This window comes from Canis lupus, chromosome 24 (assembly GCF_048164855.1).
Source record: "Canis lupus baileyi chromosome 24, mCanLup2.hap1, whole genome shotgun sequence".
Lineage (NCBI taxonomy): Eukaryota > Metazoa > Chordata > Mammalia > Carnivora > Canidae > Canis > Canis lupus.
Window position 1 is genome coordinate 48547768 of NC_132861.1, and position 27261 is coordinate 48575028.

The following is a 27261-nucleotide window of genomic DNA, read 5'->3' on the forward strand; positions in this document are numbered from 1 at the left end:
CGCTAGTGTAAAGTTTCATGTTTGCTGTCAAGAGTGTGTTCCATTGGAGAAGTTGCACTCAACGTTGTTAATATTTTTGGAAAGTGGAATAAGTTTTAATTCAGTGTTCTTTACACTTAATTTTGATTCACGTACATAGAGTGCTACATTTAGGTAAAACACGAGAGGTACAGTTGTTAACCTTCAAAGAATCAAACCATTATCAGTGACCAAAATCATTTGCAGAAATCGATTTCCTCAGAAACTGCTCTGCTACTTTTCAATATTCATACAGAAGAAATTCCACTTAAGTAAATATCTTCATATGTACCTTGTTTATAAAAATTTAAACAGTGGACTGTTTTTATAATCACCTATTCTTCATTCTACATCAACCAGAGCCTTTGTGACTATAATTTGTGCTAAAAACAAGAATATGTTAATCTTCACAAAGTTATTCTGTGGAAAGAGGATTCATATTATTTTTAAAATATATTAAATTTTATGGAGATCTATAAATGTATCTGCTATACAGACATACTACTGCGGCTATAAGTAACCTGCAAGAGATGATTTGGAAATGAAAAACCACAGGAATCAAATAAACGTGGATGGATTTGCCCTTTCTTTGTGGATATCTAAAGTATTAGAAACTTAAAACAATGAGAAATCGTTTTATACTTAGGATCATAACTAGCAAAGCCTAGTAGGATCAAATCCTACTCTTAGCAAAAGTTAATTTAAAGAGAAAGTTTTAGAAGCAGATTGCCGTGTCCCCAAAAGTTGGCCTGGTCTTCTTGAAGAGTAATCTAGCAGTACATAACCGACATTAAAAAAAATCTCTTCACTTTTTCGCCCATTAATCTCTCTGCTAGAAATTTATCCCAGAGGAATAATTCACCAAGAGAAAAGGAGAAAGAAGATCTTCAGTGTACAAAAATATTCATAGCAGAATTATTGATAATATCAAAATCCTAGGAACTGCTGTCCCAAACAAGCAAGGAATTAAATTAGTGATGGTTACTAAATCGTGCTAGGGTAGACAGCCTCTAGAACTTTCATTATGGAGACTGTTGAGAGGTGTGAAAAGGGGGTCATAAAATATTAAATGAAAGCCTGAAACTGTATAATAATCACAACGTGAAAATAATTGTATATTTGGTTTAAGGTTGGGTGAGTAGGAACACAAGAAATGAGGTGGGGCATAAAGGAGAACTGTAATATTTTTTACTCTTCGTTGTGAAATAATTTTGCAAAAGCTGCAGAAGCAGTGCAGAGTCCACACGCCCTGCGCCCAGGTCCGCCTGACGCCAGCGGTTCCAGGGCCGCAGCAATCACAGCCAGGACGGCGACAGTGGTGCCCCGAGCTCCACCGCAAGCCTCGTTTCCGCTCCATCCCCGGGTGCAGCCCAGGGTCCCTGCCTGCACGGGGTCGCTTGGTCCCCTTGGTCACCTGCACCCTCACGCTGCTCTGCAGTCTCTCTTACCTTCCGTGACCTTGATGCCGTTTCGGGAATGCCGCGGGAGCACTGGACAGCCCCCCTCAGCATTGCCTGCCGCTTGGGGACCCCTTCGAGGTTACGCGTGTTGGGTTAGAGAACCACAGGGTGTTCGGTGCCTCGGTGCCCTCGACAGGGGGCATGTGACAGCCACTGTCACGGTCACCGTGGCCATTTGGTGAAAGTAGGGTCTGCTAGATTTCCCTGTTGGAAGGGATTATTTTTCCCTCTGGCGACCATGAATGGATGGATATCTTGGGGAAATACTTAAGAGACCATGCTGGTGGTCTGTAAAAATATTTTTAATGATGTAAGTTGTATTCAATAAGTAGGTCTTAAAAGATGAAGACAGTTTCCTTCTGATAAATGCACATTGTCTTGGATAAAATGCCCTGGGTGCCGCACAGTTGCGTGTACGTGTGTGTAAATAGAGCAAAGCTAAATTTCCCCTCCTTTATACTGAGGGAGTTAGAAGTCTTAAATACCATGAAATGCTTCTTCTAACCAAGGAAATTGCAAGAGCAGTAGTTATATATACTAGTACCTTTAAATACTTACTGGCCTGATCGTAATAGTGCAATGCAAAAATATCTCACAACCTGAAGGGACCGCTAAGATTGTCCCAATGTTCTTCTTTCTTTTTTAAAATTTTTGTTTGAATTTAATTGACATATAGTGTATTATTAGTTTCAGAGGTAGAGTGCAGTGATTCATCAGTTGCATGTAACACCCAATGCTCATCACATCACACACTCTCCTTCCTGCCCGTCACCAGTGAGTGACCCCATCCCCCTACCGACCTCCCCTCCAGCAGTTTCTTTCATTTTCAGATCTTCACTGCTCTTAGATGGTAAATTAATGGAAGTGCCTGCTTCTTTCCTCCCTCCTGTGTTGGAGGGAAGGGGCAAGTGAGGACAATTTTGAAAGTTGGTGGGCCTTTGAGGAGGGGTAGAAGGAGCCCTGGGATGAGGAGGAGCTGTGAGCATTGGGAGTGAGTGGACCTGGTGAGAATGGAGAAGCAGTTTGCAAACTCAAGAGGAACCGGAGGCCGTGGGCCTCGAAGGGTGGGCACGTGGTAGGTTCTTGGCGGATCTTAGGAGCGAATAATGCTTCGAGCGCCCAGCACCTCTATGGTTCAGGTGCCATGTCAGGTTGGTGTAAAGCAGGAAGGAAGCTTCACAAAGGTTCTCCTGCAAAGCAAGATCTCTTGGGTTTAGTCTCAGATCTTTTTTTTAACGATTTTATTTATTTATTCATGAGAGAGGCAGAGACATAGGCAGAGGGAGAAGCAGGCTCCCTGCGGATACCCTGATGACAGACTCAATCCCAAGACCCTGGGATCAGGGCCTGAGCCAAAGGCAGACCTGCGCTCAACCACTGAGCCTCCCAGGTTGCCTGCAGATTTTTTTTCTTTTTTCGTGAAAATTGAAGTTCTACTTGAGATTTCACATGTTTTTGTTAAGTAATTTATCTTAGAGAATGAAGACATGGCCACTCGCGTACGTATGTATTATACACATATATTTTATGTGACGTATTAATATATACAAATTCCATGTGTTAACCATAAGAAGTTTTTGTTTTCTTTTTTCTCTCCAAGTGTCCCATTTTTTGCCCAAATAAACACATGCTCTGCTGGGGCTCATACTGGACTTAGCATAATAAACGTGCTGTTTCTAAAGCTGGAGGAGGCCCACCTTTTACACGTTACGGAAACTGAATCCTGAGAAGGTTACATGACTTGCCCAGGGTAACCCCTCCTTATGTGACACGATCCAGGTCCCATCCTTTCAGATGCTCCCGCCATTGCTCCTTCCACTATTAACACCAACATCCTGGGCATTTCCTTCTTCCTTAGGCTTAAAAATGTAGAGAGATAAATAATGTTTGCACACATCTTGACTGTATTGTGACTGGCCATTCGTTCTCAGTGGGGCCCTTCTCCATACTGTTTGATCCACCTATTGTAAAAATGAGGACTCTTCCTCATATGCAGTAAAAAGTACTGCATTTGGAAGGATCTGGTTCCTAAGGGTGGACAAATCACCGTGGGGGGATTTCTTTATCCAGCATCCTCCCTGGGGCCCCAGCCGCCCCCCGAGACGCTGTGGTGCTACTCCGTACGCCTTACAGATGAGAAACTGAGGCTCAAGTACAGGATTTCCCAAAGCCAGGAAGAGGCAAAGGCAGGATTCAAACCCTCGTCCTGTGCCTCTTTCCAAAACACGCCGTCTTCGCGTTTAATGGCCTCGTGGACTGCCGAGCTCCCAGCGTGCCCTCCTGGGTTGTACTAAAAAAAAGCCAGGCACAGGGCGACAGCCAGGCGCCCAGGGGCCTTCGGTTGGCGGCACCCGCGCTCCACGGTACAGCCAGGCCTCCCGCGAGAGCGCCTTCCCCGGTCTCAGGGAGCCTCTAAGTGTATTCCACAGCGGTTGTTTGTAATTGGAGTATCTGGAATTCACTGTGGTTTTAATTAGTTGATTACTAGTTCTTTAAAATGTACTGTACTCACTGTGGGTCTCGCAAATTGGTAACTGGTAGCTACCAGGATAATTAAATATTTCAGAGCACTTGGCTACAGTAGCATTGAACTGTGAAGAAATAATGTCGTAGAGCCAATCAAAAAGAGATCCTTGTAAACTCATTTACGGCGGCAGTGTGTGTTAGGACCATCACAGAGATGCTTATTGCAGGAGAAATTAAAGATACAATTTTGTGCTAAGAGGCAATATAGAAATTAGTTCCTGAATTACTTGTTAATTGATTTGGTAATTCCCTTGGGTCTGCCTTTTTTTTTTCTTTCTTTCTCCCCCCCTTTCTGTTGCTGCATCCAGTTAACAGTGACTGTTCCCAGAGCAATGAAAATATTTTTCACACTTAGATTAGATACATCCTTACATCAGACCGCTCACATTCATATTTGCAGAACCAAAAAAAAAAAAAAAATACCTGCCTTAACTACAACCAGCATATTGTTGTTTTATGTGTACTCATCAAGGTAACCAGTGCGTGCATTCGTGAGACTGGATAATTTCCGCAAAAAGGAAGTGTGTTTTTATGTCTTGCGTTTGAGGAGGTTGCTCTGATTTTTTTTTTTCTTTTTTTTTCCCCCCTAATGGAAGCCCTCATTTTATTATCAACAGTGGAGGAGATTTGGCAGACTTGATTGATGAAAGGCTTATTGTTTGCAATTCAGCAAGAATAACCATACAAAAGACCATTTGTAGAAAAGTGCAGATTGCTCCTGGAAATGATATTGGAAGAGAATGAGACCCGTTTCTCCCGTGGAGATTGAGCGGTGGGTCCGAGAGGCGCGGCCGTGAGGCCCAGGCTGGCAGGGGGAGCCTCCGGGGGCTCCCCGTGTGGGGGCGGCCCTCTCCTTGCTGCTGGCTGACGGACACGGGCGATGACGTTGGCATCCACGCACATATTTCTGCTGCTTCCGTGCAGGAGGCAGAAGCTGTTGTCCTTTTGGATTTTTCAGAGAAGAACCTGACCACCCTTGGGACAGCTGCCAGCACGCTGGCCTCATCTTTACGGTGAAGAACACATTGCTTGCATCCCTTGGCTGTGCCTGTGGCCAAGAGGGAACATCGGAGACTTTTCGGACAACACCGCTACCATAGTTTTAGGCCCGTCTGTTTCTGCTGCCCTCCCGCACCGTCTCCTACTTGTTTTAAAAACATCATCACGCTTTTGCTCAATTCCAGGCAGCGATGCTCGTTTCAGTGTCTGCTCTTAAAAATGTATGGTAGCTAGTGATTTATGTTCAGTTAGGAAAAGGGGAAGATGTTTGCATTTAGCCTGGTCTCTATTAAAAAGTACAAAGTTACAGCAGTAAAAAGTAACGTTTATCCCGAAAAATGAAAACCATCCCAAATCTAGCTTCACCCGGGAACAGAAGAGGCGTGCTAAATTGGGCTACTGGGGGGCATGGCCATTGACGAAGAGCTGCCTGGCTGGATGTTGGCGTCAGTGGACGGAGAAGGAACACTCCGTGTGCTCTGCGCTCCAGACACATTCCTTCTCGCCGCCCGTAAATGGGGTGGCTGGTGTTTTCCTCATTCTCATATTCTCCTGGTCGATGGGGCCCCTGAGACGCAGCGCGCTCCTTGCCAGGAGATGCTGCTTGGGCAGACCTGGTACCTGACCAAGGCTCACGGGTGCCTTTCCGGCCTCATCATCGTACGCCGTGGTCTTATTTATTTCTAATTCCATACCCATTGCGTCAGTCCCCCGTACCTTATTTTTAAAGGTTTTCTCCTAGAACTCAGCATCTTGAAAGTTACTTCCTGAAGCTTCCCGGGGAGATACCTATCTGTGTCACTTTTCCTCCCCCAGTTATTTCAAAATGACCAAAATTTAGCTAACCACCCCAGAAGCAATTGTTTTCTAGGCCCCGCTCCCCCAAAGCCCCCAGCCTTGGTGGAGTTAGATCAACCTGCCCTGAGTTTTCAGGCAGCGTGGATGGCGGTTCCCTTGTGAGAGCATCCAGCACCAGGTCCCCATCGGTCTCATCACTGACCCCCGAGTAGGGCGCTTGGGGGCGGGGGGCAGTTCACAACCCCGGGCAGTTTTGTGCTTGAATTGGGCTTCTCCCCAATGGCAGAGGAGAGGAACACATCCCCTTGAGAGACTGCAAGGACGCAGCTCTATACCTTTATTTTTTAAATATGCACGTGACTTTTGTCTTCAGCTTCATAAGCATATCTTATGCTGGACTGTGCTTTCTGTCCTTAGTTAAATTGCTGATTGTCTCCAAATATTTGAGCCAAGTTGTTGTTCCACTGGGTCACCTCGCTTGTTTACCGGGGCCCTGACCTGAGTACCCCAGGCGGAGCCACAGGCTGCATCTCCGGCCATGCAGGACTGGAGATTTGGAGCAGGGCGTGAGGGCTGGCCGTGAAGCTCCAAGGTGATGAAAATTTCTCCATGATATTTTTCATGATATTTCTGCACTTTAATGACTATTTCTACTAATCCTTGTACTAATAATTTTTAACGGTTCACACTGAGTAGGTGACATTTTGATACATTAATGAGCCTTATCAATGACTTTTAAAAGTTCTCTAGTCTGCCAGGATGCTTTGCCACAGCCCCCCAAAGGAGGGGTGAGAATGGAGTGTCCGGAGTCGTGACCCCTGTCTCCCGCTCTCTGCGAGCTGTCACTAGTGGGTGTCACACCAGCTGCGGGCTCCAAGAATAAGCCCATCGCTGCATCCTGTCAGAGGAGATGAATTACACTTCCAAGGTTTGTCGTGGAGGATTTCCCTAAAAAATCATTTGCCTGTACTTTCAGGATACTTGAGAAGCATAAGCCTCAGGAATGGAAGGCGGTGTTCAGCAGGGGGTGTTCAGCAGGGGTGTGTCCCATGCCACCAGGCAGAGGACCAGCTGGGGAATTGCTAGTGTGTATGGGAGCGCAGAGGCCGTCAGGAAAAGGAATTGAGGAAGCTGGAGGTTTGGAGCAGGTAGGCTCAGTGAGCTTGCTGCCGGGTGCAGGAGGCCTCCCCGGGACTAAGGCCTGGGCTGCCGTGGGTCCCGAGGACTAGGTCTGGGGCGTTTGGCAGGATTACGACAAGTATCCCAAAGGAAGGTCAGTGTGGATAACCATCCTGAATTTTTGCCTTTTTTGAGAACAAGTGTTTTCTGGTTTGTTCTTGGGTTTCTGGAAAGTAATGGGCATAACACGGGTACTTCCTTGGACACAAGATTTGCCAGAAAAGGAAACACTTTGAGAATAATCAAATAAGAGCCAATGGATGCTGTTACCTGGGCCTTACCCATCCGTGTGTCACAACATCACAAGGCCAGGATTTTTTGCTGTTGTTGTTTTCATCTTTTTGGCAACTGGTATATCCTAAGCCTCCAGAACAATAGATGCTCAATAAATATTTATTGAATGGGGAAAAAAAATCTCAATCCTTACAACCACCTTATGTGGCTAATGGTATAATTCCAGTTTACAAACAGAACGAGTGCTTGGAGAAATTAAGCCCCTTCCTCAACGTCACACAGCTTGGAAATGGTATTGCTGGGGTTTAGATATTATGTGACTTCCCAAGAGTCACGTTTGTTCTGGAAGGTTCTTGGGAGGCTCCATGAGGACCTGCCTGGTAGAATGTGTGCCTCAGCTGATAGACTTCTGGAGATGGAGAGTTGGGGATAGTCCAAGGAGGGATCCAGGCCTGAGTCTCCTTTGGAATGTGTTGCCCTAAGAGTGGAAGGCTGAGGAGAGAATTCTGGGAGCTTCTGCTCACCTAAGCTAGTTTCCCAAAGAGCATTCCAGGACTGTCAGGTCCACATGTCACTCAGGTGTCACTGGGAGACGAACAGCTGAGCAGAGCTGGGCCACGCCAGGATGACAGGGCCCTTTTGTCAGGACTCCTAGCACCTTCACTGTTCTTCCTGGCACTGGAACCTCCAAGAGAGGGCGGAGCATGTGTCTTCATTTGCAAGACCCATGTCTTGAGACTCCATTGCTCTGAGGCCCAGATCTGCAGTTTTAGAGATCAGGTGTCATGGTTCAAGAGGCAGTTTCATGCACTGATGTGCAGAGGCCAACCTGAGACACTTTCTGTTGTTCCCTTGGTATTTCAACCTCTGGGACAGGGAGTGGGTGGCAGGTGGGGTGGTAGCGTCAGGACGTTCTCCACAGCCTGGGTTCTCCAGAGTTCCTTGTGCCACAGGGCTCGCCCCAGAGCATGGCCATCCTTGGCCAGTCCCGTCCGTCGGGCCTGTAGGACCGATCCTAGCCAGGCTGTTACTGATGGTGCATTTTATTTCCTGAAGGGGAGACTGGGCCGCTTGTGACCTTCGTCAGAATTCCATTTTATTGGTCAAGGAGTAATTTTCTTCGTGTCCTTTATATCACGGAGGCAGCCTGGGCAGTCCATCACCTTGATTTCCAAAGGCGGGAGTCTTCCCAGGACGGAGATCCTGTGTTGTGTTAACCAAGTTCTAACTTGAATAAGAACCCTGAGCGAGAAGGGGCCACGATGGCATCCGAGTCAGTGGTGGCCAGGTAGGTGCTTGATGCCTCAGGTAATTCATGAGCGTCCCGGGGGGTGGCCAGTCTGGTCATTACCCTGCCCTTCCGCGAAGATCAGTCATGACGTTAGCTTTTTATGCTGACGAGACTTTTCTTTTTCTCGTGTTGATGATAAACGCTTTGTAATTTTTCAGACTAGGGATGTCGTTTCTGCCTCTTTTCCTCTGGAGGAGGCGGTCACTGCACGAGGGTTCGGTGTTGGAGCCTGATGAGGACCTCCGTCCTTGCCGTGCTGGGTAGCGGCTTTGTGCGGGGCTGCGGGGCAGCTGCGGGATGGACAGGGGGCTCCCCTCGGCGCCCGGAGTTGGCAGCGCGCTGGGCAGGAAGCCCGGAGCGTGGGGCACCCGTGACCGAGGGCTGGGGCCCGTGGAGAGGGGACGTGTGCTGGGGGCCGGAGGAGGGACTGTGGGAAGTGACGGTTACGGTGACAGACCTACCCGGACGCTGGAAGCAGCAGGACGCGCTGGAGTGCGCAGGGCGGAGCCTGGCAGGTGCCGTGGCGGGGGGGTGGGGGGGGGCTGCGGCAGGAGTGTCCGAGGAAGGCCGCCAGGAGCCCACCCAGGAGGGAGCAGCGAGAGCCCGTGGGGAGGCCCAGGGAGCCACCCCGGCTCTGGAGGTTTCCGTGGCGACATCAGGCGGGTGGGCCTGGCCTGGGCCATCTGGGTGGTTCGCTCAGAACCGAGCTGCACTTAACCAGGCCACTTGGTTATGAAGCGGGTTGACGACCAGTTGCACGTTCGCAATCCTGTGAGGCAACGTGTGCCGTCTGGCGGGTCCCAGCAAGGCCCGAGCCCTCTGGTCGTACACGCTCAGGCTCTCCTCCCAGGGCCGCTGGAGAGCAGGTCCCATAGCTGGGACCCCCAGAGCCTCCCTCGGGGCAATGAGACGTTCCTGGAGGTGAGCGTGCTTGACCCGGGGCTGGAGGTCGGGGGACGCTCGGGTCCCAGTGGGGGAGCTGGGCTGTGCGGGCCTCGTGAGACGCGCCTCTCCGGGAGGCCAGCGGGCGCTCGGAGGCACCGGGACGACGTGTCAGTGGCGGTGATCTGTCCCCACGGGTTCCCCAGCAGCGAGTTCCCAGGCACTCGTGGTGATGGGAGCTGCTGGTGGCTCACAGCCTGGGCCCTGACGTGGTTGGCCCTGAGCCACTCTTGCCCCTTCCTCCCCCGCCTCCCCGTTGTCCTCCTCTTCTTCTTCTTCACCATCACCAATAGATTTTCACTTTTAGGACAGGTTTAAATTCACAGCAAAATCAAGCAGAAAGCACAGAACGTCCCACCAAGACCCCCTCCCCAGACGCACACGGCCTCCTCCGCCCCCACGCCGGCACCCGGGCCACAGCGTACAGGCCTGCCGTGGCCCGTCATCGCCTCCCAGGGTCCACAGTTGCCGTCGGGGTCTCTCTCGGTGCCTGCGACCTGTGGGTTTGGACAAATGCACAGTGACGTGTATCCATCTCTACAGTGTCCTCCTGGATGGTGTCCCTCCCTGAAGAAAATCCTCCTCTCTGTGCCGGCTTGCCCCTCCGTCCCCACCGCAGAAACCACTGACCTTTTTATCATGTCTGTACCTTTGATTTTTCCAGAACCGTACGTCATGTGCTTGGAATCATAAAGCATGTTGATTCTTCGGAATTGCTGCTTTCACTTAGTGATACACATTTAAGGTCCTGCCATGTCTTTTTATGGCTTGATAGCCCATTTCTTTTTAGTGCCCAGTGCTATTACATCGCCGGACGAAACACAGTCTGTGTGTCCCTTCACCTATTGAAGGACATCTTGGTTGCTCCCAGCTTTTGCCACATGGAATAAAGCTGCTCTGACAAGCATTTGGGTGCAGATTTTGGGTGTGGATTTAAGTTGTCACTCACTTGTGTAGAGACCAGGGTGTGGTTGCCAGGTGGCATGGTAAGAATAGCTTTAGTTCAGCCAGAAACTGCCAGACCGACATCCCTCGTGTCAGACCGTTCTGCGTCCCCGCGAGCGAGCAGGGAGCGTTTCTGCTGCTCCCCGTCCTCACCAGCATTTGGTGGTGTCAGTGTTTGAGATTATGGCCATTCTGACAGGTGTGCAGCGGTGGTTTTAATTTGCAATTCCTTGGTGACCTGTGATGCTGGGTAACCTTTCTTCTTTCTTTTCTTTCTTTTCTTTTTTAAGGACTTTTTACATTTATTTATTCATGAGAGAGACACAGAGAGGCAGACAGACACAGGCAGAGGGAGAAGCAGGCTCCCTGCGGGGAACCCAATGCAGGACTTGATCCCAGGACCTCGGGATCACCTGAGCCAAAGGCAGATGCTCAACCACTGAGCCACCCAGGTGCCCCCGGGCACCCTTTCTGATGCTCATTTGCCATCTTTGTATCTTTCTTGGTGAGGTTTCTGTCCAAATCTCACTTTTCTCTTGGGTTGTTTTCTTATCATTAAGAAGGCTTCATACAAGTTGGATGATACCCCTTCACCAGATGTGTCTGACGCAGACACTTTCAGCCTGTGGCTTGCCTTCCCATTCTCCCCATCATTTCTGCTTCCCCTTCTAATAATAACCCTCTAGTGTTCCCTGTGTCCATATCGACGTGCCCCTTTCCCTGTGATGGTGGGCTTCTTTGGGTTGCCTGTAATGTTCCCAACAGTCTTTTCTTAGGAGGTTAGTAGAACTCTTGCCAGTATACACGGTATGTAAATGCATCCTCAGAATCATCAACTCTTGATTACATAATTGCTGAGAAGCGTGTGTAATTCTTACAAGTACTTTATGTGTTGTGTTACATTGAGAATGGGTGAAACCTTTTACAAGTTATATATTATAGGCATTCTAAACTTAATGCTAATTAATAAGCATTCAGGAACGTGCAAAAGTTCTTCCGAGAAATAATTCTCCCCATCTTGTGTCACTGTCAACATCTGCAATTAACAGCTGGGGGAGTAACCAATTGCCTGTTTGCTTCTGTGTTTATCGTCTAGAGTAACCATGTGCAGACCAAGCCTGTCTGAGCCTGGGGAGAAGGTAGCTACCCCCTGGATAAGAAGGCAGGTGAGCCCCCAGCACACAGTGCAGACCAGTATCCAGGGGGGAAGCTGCCCCTCCCCAAAAGGCAGGATCTTCTTTGGCTGAGATGACGTCCCATCTGATTCTTGAGGCATGGACTTGATCACAGGGTAGTGGGGCTAGGGGTGCCCGTAGGCTGGGGAACTGAGTGGAAGAGAACAAGAAAGCTAAGAGCAGGTGTCTTTGGAGAGGGAGAGGAAGGATTGCTGTGTTCAGCAGGCAGGCTGCTGGGTGCAGGGATTCTCAACTGGGGCGGGCACTGCAGAGGGACCCTGGGCCTGCAGCCTGGGTGAGGGTGTCAGCAGGAGCAACATGTGAGCCTCGAAGACTGAAAAGTGGGCAGGGGGGACTGTTCTTGGCAGGGCTTGGAGCTACAGGGAGGACCTGATGCCCAGGGAAGGGGGCGGAGAAGAGGCTCCCCTGAGTATGGGGAGGAGCCACCCCATCCTGGGAGATGGCCAGGATGGGGTAGTTCGGGGGGCGGGGGGGTGGCTGGATGGAATTGTTCTGCAAACTACAAAAACCCTAAAAGTAATACAGGCTCATCATATCAAAATTAGAAAACTTATATGGACCCCCCCCAAAAAAAAAGGTAACCCGTGATGCTAACTCCTGAGCTAACAGTGGTTACCGTATTTTTTCAGATTCCTGTGTAAATTCATGGTCTCTTGAAACTTTTTCTATCCCACCCTCCCCCAATGCCCCTTGTTCCCCATCCCCTGTGCTTACACAGACCCTCTCCTGCCACCCTGGCCTCCACGGGACACCTGCATCACCCTGGTTCGTCCCATCTGCTCTGTGCTCCATGAGAGAAGGAATCCTGATTACAGTAATGTCGTAGTAGGTGCTCAGTAAGCCTTCCTTGAATGAATGGATGGAATAGTAACGGGTGTGTCTTTAATTATATTTATAAAATGAGATCACACCGTATAGGCCATTTGGAACCTGCTTCCGGTTTCCAGCCCACGAGCCTCGGAGGCATCCTTGAGGGGCACGTTCTCCACAGATCCACTTGCACCCCAGGCTCCTGTGATTGCACAGCAGAAGGGACGCAGGGACGTCTACGCAGCCAGATCACACTTATTCTTTATGCTCCCCGATTTCCCTATCGTAAGTTTCCAACTTGTAATTTGTTTAGTCAAAAAGCAAAAGAATTTTAAGTCTTCAGGTACATATTTCCATAAATTATTCTCCAGAAGAAAAATGTAATTCACTCTTATAAAAATGATATTTCTACATACTTTCTACCACATTTGGGTATTTCATGTGTGTTTTTTAAAATCTTCATGAGTTTTATAGATTATTTTAGAATTACGTTTTCCTGTTCGAAAAATACAAACTTCCGTTATTACCAGTTTTACAAACTATTTTTATTGGCTACCTGTATTTTGTGTGTGTGAAACACCTGTTTAATTGTCAGCTTATTTTTCTATGGGTGTTCTCATCATTGGCCTGTTCAGTAGGCATATTAGCCATTTGCTTGTAGACACACTACACATTTTCCTGTTAACCTTTTGGCTTCGATTTTATTCACAATAGTTTTGGGCATAGACAAGTTTTTCCAAAATTTTGGCATCAAATCTTAATCTCGTGTGTCCTCTTTTATTAATGTTTTTAAAAGTCTTGTTCATCCTTGGGATGGGTGGGATAGAAAACTTCATCCTTTTACTGTTGAGCTGTTTGATTCTTTCAGCTAGTTAAGCTTTCGACAATTGATAGGTTTATCCATTCCCCGTAGATCCGAATGCTACCTTTATTGTGTCCTGTAAACTTCCAGTGTCTCAGGAATTTTGTCTTCTGTTGCATTGGTGGGATCCATGCCGCATCCCAATGAGTTACCTTTGCAGGTTTTGAACTAAGCTTTAAAATCTGGTGGGAGAAGGACTTTTCTGGAGGAGTGGAGAGGAACGGTTTGTGGTGACCTTGGGGCATGAAGCCAGTGCTCCCCGCCCCTCCTTCTGTCCCCAAGGAATGGGAGCTGCCGGTTATCAGGAAGGCAGTTGGTTTCCAAGGGGGTAAAATAAAGAGAATGTGAGACAAATAGAAGTAACGCTCATCACCAGCGCTTCTGGAGAGCTTGCTCTAGGCGGGGCGCTGGTGCCAGTTTACTTCTGTCGTGTGGTCCTGCAGAGCTCTCAGGTGGCTGTACGAGGTGAGGTCACTTGCCCAAGGTCCCCTGGCTCATCCGCACTGGGTCAGGTGTCCAGGGGCCAGCGTTGTGAGCTCATGCTGTGGCAAGTGGCCCAGATGACAGGGATGTGTGAAGCTGGGGTCTTCGGGGCCCCTCTCGGGGTCGTGGTCCAGACACAGCCCCTGTGCCCTGGGTCTTCCAGAGCTCCACACCTTGGCTGAAATGATACTTGGGCAGAGGCCCCAGAAACCAGGTCTCCGGGAGTCTGGTGGCTGCCCGCCAAGGGGTAGATAGGCAGAGAGGAGAGTGGCCTTGCATAGGGAGGCGACTGCCTGTGCCCCAGGGCCCCAGAGGCCCTCACCCCAGGGGCCAGGCAGAAAGGCCTGCGGTGCTGAGAGGTGCCAGGTCCTGGGAGCCGGTGCATCAGCGCGGAGGGCCGAGCACCACGGTGCCCCGCTCAGCGCATCTTGTGTGGGAGGCTGACCGACGGCCAGGGTTGCTGAGAGGAGTGTGGAGGGGGCCCTGCTGGTACCACACACATCCCTCTGCTTTTTCAAATGAGTTTCCTCTCGGAGGGAATCAGTGACTTGGTTCTCACATTGCATTTTTATGTGCATTCAGCACTCCAGCATATAATTGAGCAAGTAACTAACTGTACAAGCTCATTTTGGCCACGTTCCTATGTTGGGATAGTGACAAAAATTACCACTAAGCTAGCCCTCTTTTTACCAGATGTTTCAGACTTTGTTGACCTTAGCACATGCTAAGTGAAAAATAGATCATATGTGTTGTGACTGTAGAAGGATCTCTATGCACGTGCATATGTATAGTTGTAAGTTCTGTGAAATAATAGCTACTAGGTGCATTGTACTTCAGTCTCTTCCCTCCTGTCCTGCTTTTTAAAAAGTGCTGGTTGCAACTCATGACAGTGGTTTCATGGCCTGCTGTCAGCATGACACATTTTTTTGTAGACACCGTCCTAATGGCCTGGGTGAGCGTGGTGAGGTCTTTCCATGTTGGATCTGTGTTCATGTTGATTTGTGATGTCATCTCGCTGGAACAGCTGCAGACCGGTCGCAGGGCCGGTTAACCTAGCTGAGCAGCACCCAGACAGTGAGCACCGTGGGGAGGGGGGCGCAGAGTTCCCACGTTTCTCCAAGGCCACACCATCACGACAATGGTCAATTCCACGCCTGCCTTGTCGGGAGTGTCAATGTTGGGGGGCCCTGTCTGCTGGAGTCGGAAATCATTTTCACCAACTATGCATTTTGCAGACTATTATGAAGGAGGTCTCCACGAGAGGATGGGAAATATCATTTAAATAAAAGGTCAGCCGAGAAGGAAAAGCTCTGAAATCAAACAGGCGGCTGGTGGGGGAGGCTTCGCTCTTGGGGGCTTGGCGGGATATTAAGGTTCCGCGAAGGGGCAGAGGGTGCAGCGCCTCCGTCAGGGGCCCCATGGAAATCTCTTGAAGTAAGCAGGACAGATTCTAAGTCACGACTCTTGACAAATCGTCTATATAACCGCATGAGAGCCTCTGATGCACTAATCGTGGCCAAACTCAGAAACTCCGCGGAGAAGAGAGGCCCAAGGTCTTCCTTGGTGGCACCGGCCTTCACACCCCCACCCCATTCTTCATACCTCAGCAGGAAGTGCCTCGCCGGAGAACCTGCTCCCCATTTGCTCTGCTCTGCTCTCCTGGCTTGCAGGACAGACTCTGGAGGGGGAGCCCCCCTGCCCGTGTTCCCCGGCACCAGAGTCCCACACTGAGGCCAACGGCTGCTTTCAAAAAGGCCAATTCGATTCTGTTACCACTTAGCTGAGAGTCTTCCATGACGCCTCACTGCCCCGCACCCAGGGGCCCAGAGCTGCCCCCCACCACCAGCCCTGATCTGGTTTCAGAGCCTCCCCACGCCTCCTGGTTTCCCAACGCCGTGTGTCTGGCGCCTTCCCACCCTCCGCACAGAGGCTCTGGAGCGTGCTGCCTCCTTCGACCTTACCCAGCACCTAAACTTGGCATCTGTGAGATGCCACCCCTCCGGTCCCTCTCCCTGGGAACCGCCCATGTCTGTCCAAGGCCTGGATACCCCACCCCCCGCGATTCCTCTTAGCACTCTGTTCCTTTATTAAGTTAACCTGGCACCTTGGACTAACTTCTTGGGGAGGCCGTGGGGATGCACATCTGGCTCTCCCGACGGACAGGGCGTTCCTGGAGGACTCTGGGTCCTTGGCTCCTGCTGCTGCTGGACGTGCTGCTGCACGTCGATATGCGGGAAGTCCACACCACGTGGAACATTCTTGTGGTTTACTCATCGGCGTGTAAGAGCAATTTAGGTAGAAGGAGTGACCGAGGCACGGCGTCTCCGGGAGACAAAGGGAGAGTGGCTGAGAAGAGGCATCCAAGGACGGGAGAGGCCGTGGCTGTCGCCACAATCATTAATGTACATTGTAAAGACATTTTGGGGATTCCGCGCCATATTTTGTATGGTTGCCAACAAAATGTTGACAGTTGTATTGTGGTTAATAAATTCATTTAGATTTATAAGCATTGTTTACAGAACCTGTTCGCCTGCTGAAACTCTAACAGCATCTGTTCCTTCTTACTAATTAACTGCTAATTACGAATGAGCTTTGTGTGTTTGTCAGTATAACTGGCTCATGCATTTTGTAAGGAACATTAACAAATTGATTTACATAGTGGCAAAGCAATCAAAAGAGTCAACTGAACAGCAAGCATCTAAAGCCCTTTAGCCGGTTTCTGAATGAAGCAAACTTCTGATGCTACAAATTTTGTTGGAAATTTCCTGTTGCCTTAGTTCTATGGTGAAGGTACTGGGATCAGAAGTGATACGTGTTGTGTGATAGTCAAGTTAGGGCCCCGCGGCAGGTGGTCCCAAGTGAACCGAGGTCCCTGAGGAACCTGGTGAGGATGCCAGGGGGAGAGGTCCCACGGGAGCAGTCTAAGGGAAGTGCACTCTAATCCCTCAGAATACTGGCATCCGAACTCAGTCCCTTCATACCTTACGGCCAAGTAGCAACGTAAATGCTGAGCCCACACGCAGCAAGGCGCCTGGCCGGAAATTTGAACTCTGTTGTCCATCAGACTGTCTTCCTGCTCCTGGAGTCTCCTAATTTCAGACTACGTAGATGCACAGCATGCTTCTAAGAGCAGGCATTTAAAATTAACCAGTTTAGATGGCTGATTCCAGCAGTTCAGGGCTCATCGACTTTACAGAGAGAGGATGGAGGCAGCCCCCTGCCTCGCTGGTGCGATGGGCCTGTTTGCATCCCAACAGCTCCAGAAGAATCTTGCCCCTTGGGGTTTTCTCTACAGTTGCCTCCTTGGTTAGAGCTCAGGGACAGAAAAATAGAACCAAAGCAAGAGAGGTGTCAGCACAAAAAGAAGGGAAGAAACGTGTGACCCCACTGACCATTTATTTTCACAGTTACCTCTACAGATACTTAAAATGCTGGTATAAAACTGGAGGCCATGAACCAGGCAGGTGGATGGCTAGTGGGTGCAGGGGTTTTGAGGAAGAGCTCAGGTTAAATATGGTAATGGTGTTACATTAAAAACAAACAAAAAAGGCAGCAGCAGCACTAGTGAGGGTTTACCCAAATGGAATGTTCTGTATAAAGGATTGAAATACACAACGCTGACGTGAACCTTGACACTGTCATTCAGGGGCAGGACTGCCCGAAGGCGCAAAGATCTAAGCTTGCAGGGAGACCCCACACACCAGCTGTGCACCTCGGGCAAATGCTGCCCCTCCCTCCGAACCTGAGTTAACTCGCCTGTAGAGTAGGAATGACAGCAGCCCCTTGCACGGTTGTTGGATGCATTAGTAGGAGAATCGGTGACCTCTGTACAGCAGGTGGCACGGGGGGATACAGATCCAGAAAGAGCAGTCACCATCCTCCTCATCTTTGTAGCCACATAAATGTAAACACAAGTAAACACCATATACTCAACTGTGTTAGACCACAGTAATTACCTGTGGGAGGAGACGCTTCCTTTCCACCAATAAAGGTATTATTTTTAATCTCAGATAAATGAAAAAAGTTTAAGTGACCATAGAAATGGAAGATGAGGAGTATGAGCCTCAATGGAGTGATAGGACGGAGTGGCAAAGTTACTTTATAAAGCTGTAAACATGTTAAATGGAAGCTGAGACATCTGATGAATGTCAAAGAATAGGCCACCGCTGGTCACTATTATGCCTTCACCATAATTTTGCTAAAAGTGAAAAATTACTTGCTACAGCATTTCATATATTAGGATGAGGAATAGCAGCCGTGCTTTCTGAAGTATTCATTCTTGCAGTTTTTCTCATGTGTTGAGTTTAGAAGACTTAAGTACTTCAAAATCGTTTGCTCCAAAATACTATGAAATGATTAGGTTAACTGCAAATAAATTCAGGTGGCATTTGCGGACTGTGTGTGTGTTAGCCACCATCACGAGTTACCAAAACACAAGTGACTCGAATGAGAATATAGTCCACGAACTCACAACATAGCAGGAAAGCCAGCTTGTCTTGGTAACTATGGTATGTATCAGACTGTACCGGGTGCTACAACAGGGAGTGCCGGGGAAACCCAGAACGGAGCATTCACTGTAGTTCTGCATTTTATATGCACCGTCCATCGCTTTTGAGTGTTTACTATAGATGACACTTCGTGAACAGAAAGCCTTTTCTCTTGGAACTTAATCAATGAAAGACTTGTTTTTTTAAAGCATAAATTAGAAATAAGTACTGTTGTTTTCAGATTTATAGTAGAAATCCAGTTTCTAAGAGTTGCTGGTTAAATTTTGCCGCCCAGGAATTCAAGTTTGAAATATAAAGGCATCTTTAAGCTTCCTCTAGTGAATATGGGATTTATTCAGGAGGTAACATGTTGATGTTTCAGTATTTAACAAATCTGCAGTGCTTGATATTTAATGTGACACGGGTCTGGATGCCAGAAGATGTGCACATGGGTGTTTCCTCAGGGACCTTAATGTACAGTTAACATGAAGCAATCTTTTGTGGAGGAAGCTTACAAACAATAGGATGAGTTGGGAATAAAGTATCTGAGAACACAGGTAGTGCTTTTCCATTTAAATATTGCACAAGGGCCTCAGAGAAGCCCTTGGACCAGTTGTTTTTGATCTTGGAGACATATCCACGCACGTCTCTGCACAATACAGATACACGCATACACTCCCATCAACATAATGTTGGAAGAGCCAGACCCCAGGCTTTGTGAGTTGGCTTGTGGGGAGGGAGGTTTGTTGCCAGTCCGTTTTCACAGCCATCCTACCCCATTAAGAACCACCACTTTAGGGAAACCTAAAGGCTGCTCTGTGTCTCCTATCTGGGATTCCTAGCGAAAGGAGTATTTTTGCTTTCACACATGAAATCGTTCCTTATTTGCAGATTATCATCATTTGAAAGACATTTTTGTAGCTTGATTTCCACTCAGAAATAGATGTCACCAACACAGGATGAGAGAAACTTATAAAGAATTATGAACTTCTTTTTAAAATGAGAAAGTCAATGAAGGGAGGCGGCATAACCAGAAAAGGGGAAAATTAAAATCTGAAATAATTTATGAGCAAAATAATTTTCCAGCTAAGAGTATATTAGCTGTTTACTCAAAACATTTGAGAGGAATGTTTGTAATCAGACCACATTGTGATCTTCGGGGAATTCACGATCCCCCTGCAGCCACACTTTTAGTCCCCGCCCCCCGCCCCCTTGGGCTTACAGTCAGGTAAACGTCAAGCAGACGCCCCGGGGTGACACACCTGTTGATGGTCAGTCCTTTGGGAGGATAAGCTGCTGTCTACTGGCAACCGTTCCGAAGGCTTCAACCACTGTGAATCCATTTAAGAGAAGAAATGGCTTAGAGACACAGCGTAGTGACATTCACGCAGGGAGAGAGGAAACTGCTGGTCCACCACAACGCTTGCCCCTTTGCCCAGGAGGAGTTGGAAACATTTCCTCTCTCTTCTGGCCTCCTTCTGGGCTCCTTTTCTAACTCCTCCCTTTGGAAGCCTTGCCAATGATGGGTCAAAACTCAGCATTCATCGGCCCAGGTTTTATTAGCAGCAATCAAACATGATACAGTTCAGCGCTGCCCTTCCGGCTGCCGGAGAGGCCGGATCCGAGGGCGCAGGAGCCCGGTGAGAAGGTAGGCAGAGCAGTGATCCAAGTGAGACAGCCTGGGGAGCCCGGGGAGGGCTCCTGAGGGCCGTGGCTGCGGTGGAGGGAAGGGGTCGTATCTGGGAGAATTTATGGCTGCGGTTGACAGGTGTGCAGGATGAAGGGGAAACAAGGATGGTGTTGAGATTTCTGGCTCAGTCAGTGTCACAGAAGATGGCCCAGTCGTGGGATGAGAGAAGGCAGGAGGGATGGGACCTCCGCAGAAGCAGTGGGTGTCACGTGGTCTAGACATCCCCCGTGGAACAGCCCAGCAAGCTATCAGGTGGATGTTTCTACAGCTGGGGGAGTCCTGGGCTGACGGTACACGTTTGGGGGCCGTTAGCAGAGAAGAGGCGAGTGTAGACAGAAGAGGATGGAGGAATCGTGCAGAACGAGAGCAGAGGGCTGAGGTGGCATCTGAGGAACACGAGCAAGTGGAGGAGAGCCCGAATGGGGAGATGGGAGTGGAGGCGTGGGGATCTGAGAGACTGTGCCATCAGGGAGGAAACAGGACCTGGCTTCTGTTTCCAGGGGGAGGGGACAAAAAGCTGTCTGCTGGGTGGGCAGTGACGAGGCCATGGATGCTGCCAGGGACTCGATGGAGAGGAAGCTAGCTTGTGGGCTGTCGAATAATGAGCAGCGGGGAGGATGCGGGACAGCGAGGGTAGACAACTTAAAAGCAGCCTGACTGGTGAGAAAGAAAAATCAGCGCATAAGTTACCGATGGACACGCGGCAGTAACGCAGTGAGGCTCCGTGCAGAAGAGTTCCCAGCATCTCGCTCAGGATCCCTTGAGTAGACCTACATGTATTTTTAAATAGTTACTTGCTTACCATTTAGCAGTTGATGAATAATTACTGGTGTTTATGAAGCACTCACCACGTGTGAGGCGTCGCGATCCAGCTTCTCGTTTCTGGATGCGTCGGCTTCCACCGCGGGCCAGCGTCTCCCCGACGGCTGTGACTCTCTGTTGACTTCTCTCGTTGCTGGAAGAATAAATTATATCACACACGCGTGCCTTCTCACAGCCTCACCTGGTCATTCCTCGCCACTGCCCGGGTCCCCATCCCCACCTGTGCACCCACCACCTTCTCCCTCCCCCCAGGGCTCCAGGCGCCGTTATTTGGTCTCACCTGCGCTCCCGCTTCCGTCAGTGACTTGAAGATCTCAGAGCCCTGCGTTAGGAAGCGTCTCTGTATTTAAAAAGGAATCTTGTCCCCATTCCACGATGATGGTGGACAGACGTACCTACTTCTACAAGGTGCCGCTCGTGGGGGATGGGCCCTCTCTCTGGAAGCAGGAGCTCACCTGGTCGGTTGGCTTCCCTTCTGTTTTGGGGGTTTAAGTTGGTTGTTTTTTGTTTTTTGAGAAAGCACGCACCTGAGTGGTGGGGGGCAGAGGGGGAGAGAGAGAGAATCTCAGGCAGACTCTGTGCGGAGCGTGGACCCTAACAGGAGCCCTGATCCCATGACCCCAAGATGATGACCCGAGCAGAAACCTAGAGTTGGACATCTAACCCACTGAGCCACCCAGGCAGCCCGTCCTTTCTGTTCTTTACATCCTGGCTCAAGAGCAACGACTGGACGTGGGAGAGCAAGGAAGTCCTGCCACCTCATTAGCCAGGCAGCTTCAGGGTGCTTGGAGTGACCGCTTAGCTGCAGAGCCCATGCTAGGTGCTCGGGAGCCAGAGCTCTTAACGAGCGCCCTGCAGATGGAATTCAGGGATCTGAGACCGAGGATGGCGGCGAGGGGGTCACCAGTGGGTCTCCTGGCCTCTAAGGAAATTAGCATTTCCTTCGAATGCAGGCAGCAACCCACGGGAGCCATAGCAGAGCCTGGGACGTCGTCACCCACGGACACGGTGAACTTTCCCACCTCAGTTGTGGTCGTCACGGAGAGTGTGATCGGGTGCCCTGTACTCTGTGCTTGGAAGGGTGGCCGGTCTGCCGCTAGATGTGCCTAAAGTGTTAATGAGGCGGCATGTGGTTTACCGGCCACACGTGTGTGTTTTATATTCGGAGGACCGTGTTTCGGTTCAGTTGGTTCTTCCCTAGTCCTGTGAATTTAAAGACGCGATCCCTGGAAGAGGTCCTTAGGAAAGAACCTACGAAGACTCCACCGTCTGCAAGCAGTGCTCCCAGTATCTCAGCGTTTTCCTACCCTTCCACTCAGTGAACTGAAAATGTCTGACATCTCGGATGTGAAGCTTCTTATAAAATCAGGGATGCGGGTGTTGCAAGCTAAAGGGAGAGGTATGTTGTCCCGTTGTGCCCCTCCTTGCTTCTCCCCGGTGGAGCCCTCAGGGCCAAAGGAGTGACCCACGCTCCTGCGCCTTGGGCCTTGGCTCAGCACCTGCCCACCCCTCCGAGCCTCCCCCTGCCCTGTGTCTCCCGGCCCTCCCAGGCCGTCTCTCCTGACCTTTCCTCGTGCTCACACCCCACTCTCCCACGTGGAAGTGTACTTGCTGGGGCCAGTGCCCCTTCTTCCTCCCACAGCCTGACACCTCCAGCACGTGATGGCAGTGGCGGATCTCCCTCCCACGTGACTTTCTTCCCTGGGGTTGCTACACCTCACCCTCCGTGTCCCCCTCAGAGCCTGTGGTGCCCATCTCTGGGCCCCCGGCCCTTGGCGCCTCTCTGCCCTGAATCGGAGGAGACCTCTGTTTTAAGCCTGCCCACTCCAGGATCCATAGCCCTTGGAGATCTTCCTGGTCCCCTAAGTACTGTTTCCTGCACAACTCTCCCACCTGACCCCAGGATGTCAGTGGATAGCTGGGACTTGGGTTGTCTGTGGCCGAACGAATCAAAATATTTAATGCAGGAGTTGCAAACACAATGCGTTATAGGGGCACAGATGCGCTTGGGAGGAGTGCGTTCTGGGGGTGAGGTTTAAGGGTTTGGGTCCCGGGGAGGGCAGCTCCTACTATAGGGGCAGCAGTCACTCCCACTCCTTATCTTGTGACCCGTGTTTCCAGATGGTCCTAGTTTTTAAGGGAAGCCAGGAATCTGAGTTTGTGTATCAAATCTTATCTGTAAATGTTGGCAACTGATTCCAAAAAATGGAATTGAGCACTTGTAGGGGCCCGTGGAAGCACTACTGTAGACTGGAGACGGCCCCCACCCTCCAGGACTGGTCTCCACTCCGGGTCGTCCCCACCGTCCCAAGGATCTCCTGCGTCTAACACAGCATTAGGCCGGCGTGCCCCGTCTCCACCCTCCAGCTCCGGCCCAGCCACTACCCACATCCCAGCCCATGTGCTGCCTCACCGGCAAGCACCACTCCTCCACCCGGCTGGCCTGAGACTGGCGTCAGAGCTGCCTCCCCTTCAGAAGCCCTCCTGGCTTTCCCCTCCACGGCCCTTTTTCTGTGCCCCATCCCTTAATTCTTTAAATGGCCCACCGCACGCAAACACCGTAGCACAGTGGGTAATGACAACTCACGATCTTTTCTGCCTCCTTCACTCGACTGCGCTTCTTGTTTGGGCACCAGTGACAGCTACTGTTTGGGGGCGTCCCCAGGATCTAGTGGGGAATCTGGCCTGGCAGCTGGGATCTGTTGTTGAACAATCAACAAGGAGCTTTCAGGTCATGGGCCCTGCTTCATGTAGGCAGGTTACCTGAACAGGAACAGAAATACACACCAGGCTGAAGCTTGATGCCAAGAACCAGGCATGCTGGGGAGCCCTGGGGCATTGAAGAGCTAGGCTGTCCCAGAATCAGGAAGGGGGCCACACCCCAGCCATGTGCCAAGTCAGACCAGGCCATGAGGCTAATTCTATAATCAGAGCAGCTCAGAACACATGGAGGCCGTGTTCACCTGGAGCCAGACAGACGCAGTGCCCACCCTTCTGAATGCAGGTGTTTACAGACAGACACAGAAAATCATGCTATGCCCGACAGCCCTTCTTAACAGGAAAATGGCACCCAGGAGAAGCTCAGGGAGCTGGGCACACCCTCGGCCTGGCCCTGCTGAGGGTGCCCTGCCTTGGCCGTGGGTCACCTCTGGCCTGATCTATCATAGACCTTTGTTCTCCTTCCTCTTCCTGAACCACTAGGCTGCCTATCGCTGCATGTCTGTCAGTGACATCCACGGAGTCACCCACATCAGGAGCCAGGGTCTCCTTGGTTCCTCATACTGTCCTTTCCCTACTCATTCCTGGACATTCACCATGTCCAGCCCACTTTTCCACATGACCACTAATCCTTGGGAAGGCCAACTTGGGAGGTGGCCCTTGGCTGGTGTCTGGGAGTTTGGGGGGTCCCCAGCATCCCCAGGACTGACGAGCATGGCCTGTGTGCAGACAGCATGGTTGAGGCTGAACACCTGCTCTCCTCCTGGGAGGCTGGAGGGTGCCTACGGGACCAGCCCCCAGTGAAGTCCCCGTGCTGCCTGACAAGTGTTCCTGGAAGATTTCACCCACGTTGTCACAGTTGTTGCTGGAGGAATTCGGGGTGGCCCAGGACTTCCGGAAGCTTGTGCCTGGCTCCCCCTGGATGTCACCCCGTGCTCCTTCTCCCTTTGCTCATCGCTCTGCATCTTTGTGCTGTAATAAACCACAGCCTCGGGCACGGCTGCCTGCTGAGTCCCGGCAGTCCTCTGAGTGAGCTGTCAACCCCTTGGGGGACCCCAGCACACCAACTCTGCCAAGATTAGATGTCCCCCTTCTTTTCTAGAAACCTTTATTTCACTGCATGCTCAAACTTACTTTCCCTCATACTTAACCGTATTTTATTGACTATATATGGGTGAGTTTAAAGAGACATCCTGTTAAATGGATGGTCAGAAATTTGGACATAGGACTCAGAGGAAAAAGGTCTTGAGGAAGGCCATTTGTAGGCTCCTAGCCTGAAGTTCACAGACCCCCTGAAGCCCACACGGAATGTAGGAGTTGCCGTGTGTCTTCTCAGAAAGGATCCCAGTGCTTCCCACCGGGCCGTGGCCTCCCCAGAACCCAAGAACCGCAGACCAGTTTTCATTCCCCAGGCTGAGCAGGGGCCAAATAAGAGGAGGCCATTGTGCAGGCAGCAAACCCCTGGGGACCGACCGGCGCCCCAGAACTCTGCGGCATCGTGAATCTCATGTTGAAATAAGGAGCATCTTGTGAGACCAGGTGCCCCCTGGGTGGCGGTTCAAGTCAAAGAATTGAAAACCAAGGAAGAAGAGACAGTTTAGATAGTTTCTCGGCCTTTTGGTTTCGGCCGAGATCAAGTGAAAAGATGATTCCATTCAGGGAAAAAAAACAAAACAAAACAAAACAAAAAAAAACCCTGCTTTCGAAGGGAAACTGGAACCAAAACACATGTGATCACCTTTTTTTGCCCTCGGGTGTGGCCATTCTGGTTCTTTCCACAACCCCGAAGTTCAGAGCCCTCTTTGCATTCACACCACTCATGCTTTCAATTTTGTTCAGAAGGAAGATGAGCCGCAGTGGAAACAGTGGCGTAGCGCTGTGTGCGTGTGCCGTACTACGTTCATACCTAGCAGGAACCCCCTCACACGTACGTAGCTTGAAGTCCGTTCTCTATAGCAGGTTGCACCTGTGAAAAGATACAGCAGGGTTGGAGAGACTCAGATTTACCGTAAAACCGTGCTGGCCATAGCGATTTGTCATTTTATCAAACAAGAAACCTTCTCAATATGCGTGAATACTCCTAACTGAAGTAGTCCAGCTAGGGCGTTAACGGGAACATTTACCATTGCAGTTACGCTTCCAGATCAGGAGACGTGCCCTTCTAGGTTTCTTGGCCCGAGATGGTGACCCTTGAACGCTAGGCCTGACCCCTGGCGTCTCGTCTCGCGACAGCTTGGACCGGGCCTCCCTGGGACTCCGCCTTTTGTTTCTTCTACCAAGTAGGCCAAAATCCCACAAAGTCACTTCGTTCCCAGCATGTTGCACATGGTCAGTATAAGAAATCGGGACTTCAGGTGCCTTTATTACCCATTCCCAGATGATAAGGTTTTATAGGTTCACAGTATGGTCAGTACAATGGGGAGGGAGTGTTAAAACCTTGGACATAAAGCACTTCCTGGTCAGTCCTATAAGATCTGCAGTGTGTGTTCACCCATCAGCGTGGCTCACCAGGGTGAAGGAATGGTCAAGTCGCCGTACATCCACCCCCTCCCCCAGCAGAGTCCGCACTTGGTAAATGGATGGTGGGCAGAGTCCTACTCATAGGCTAGTAGTAGCATCCTTACCCTGGAGCGGTTACCCTGTCGGTGCCATATCAGAACGTGGTTAAGAAAAGGAGGAACGTAAGCATGGTCTCAACAGGGATTTGGACTTCGCAAGAGGGAAAAATAACTCACAGTGAACATAATAGTCCTTTGATTGCGACGACCACGGTGAGATCCTCCCTCGTGAGCATAATGCTGATGACGTCATCCACTTGTGGGGTGTTACAGCTCTCTTCTACCCCCCACACTGCGTAGACAGACGCGCGATCACCCCGCGAGCAGATAAAGTTTAACGGGTCCTCTAGCAGAGTGGGAACTCAACAGGTGCATCTTCGTAACTCTTTTTCCCCCTTCTTGTATATATTTGGAGGTGTTTTTCTCATTTGGGCTCTTAATGCTTTTCCAATATCAGGGTTTTGGGTTGTGTGCATGGCTATTTGTCCTTGCCCCGCCTGCCCCTCGGACTTGGGGTCTTCAGTGGACTGAACCCCCACCATTCACATGTGTTTTAGGGGTGCCTTGGCCATGTTGGTCCTTAGAGCTCTAAGTAAAAATGACTTTGTTCCATGGCGCTATGTTAAATTGGCTGGTTAATTCTGGTTATTTACCCTGTAATTCATTAGTTTCACCCCACCATTGGCAGCTGACAGGCTGTAATTTCACGCCTTGCAGTAAAAGATGTCTCATAATCTGCTTCATTTAGCAGCAAGAGAATTTAATGAAATTAACTGCAGTCCTAATTATGCCAGTGAATACTAAAGACTGCCATCAAGTTTTCTCAGAAAAAGGACGAGGTCCACCTCGTGAAGGATTTAGAATATAATTTCCTGGGAAAAGTTGCAAATGTCTTCCTTCTATTGGCCAACAAGGGCCAATTATGACCACACATATGACTATAATTAACTGGTTTTTTTCTGAATGTCTCTCCAAGTATTCATCGTTTCCAATCAAATCTGAAAGTGATTCCTCCGCTGGAGTGGCGTGGATGATGTAAACAAGCTGACGTTACGTTTTGCATTAGCGGGCTTTCCTCCCATGGCATAGGCTTGCGGACCGTCCCCCGTGGGCAGCAGGCTTTCAGCATGTGACCGAATACACAGAAACGATGCCCTCCTTGGCCCCACCTGGCCCAGGCACTACCTGCTGCAGCTGGATACCTGCGGGGCTTGGAGTTTCCGCCTCCCTGGCCCCCCGCCTC

General features: G+C 50.1%; 1 protein-coding gene across 10 annotated transcripts in view; it reads left to right on the top strand.

Moving 5' to 3' along the window:
• AGAP1 (ArfGAP with GTPase domain, ankyrin repeat and PH domain 1) overlaps positions 1 to 27261 on the top strand; it is a 529933-nt gene that overhangs the window by 272801 nt on the left and 229871 nt on the right. The window contains exon 10 of one of the 10 annotated variants that reach the window (XR_012016792.1): positions 11489 to 11558. The exons of the other annotated variants lie outside the window; for them this stretch is intronic. The gene's annotated coding sequence lies outside the window, so the exon portion shown is untranslated. The remainder of the gene's footprint in view (positions 1 to 11488; positions 11559 to 27261) is intronic. 10 annotated transcript variants of the gene reach the window in all.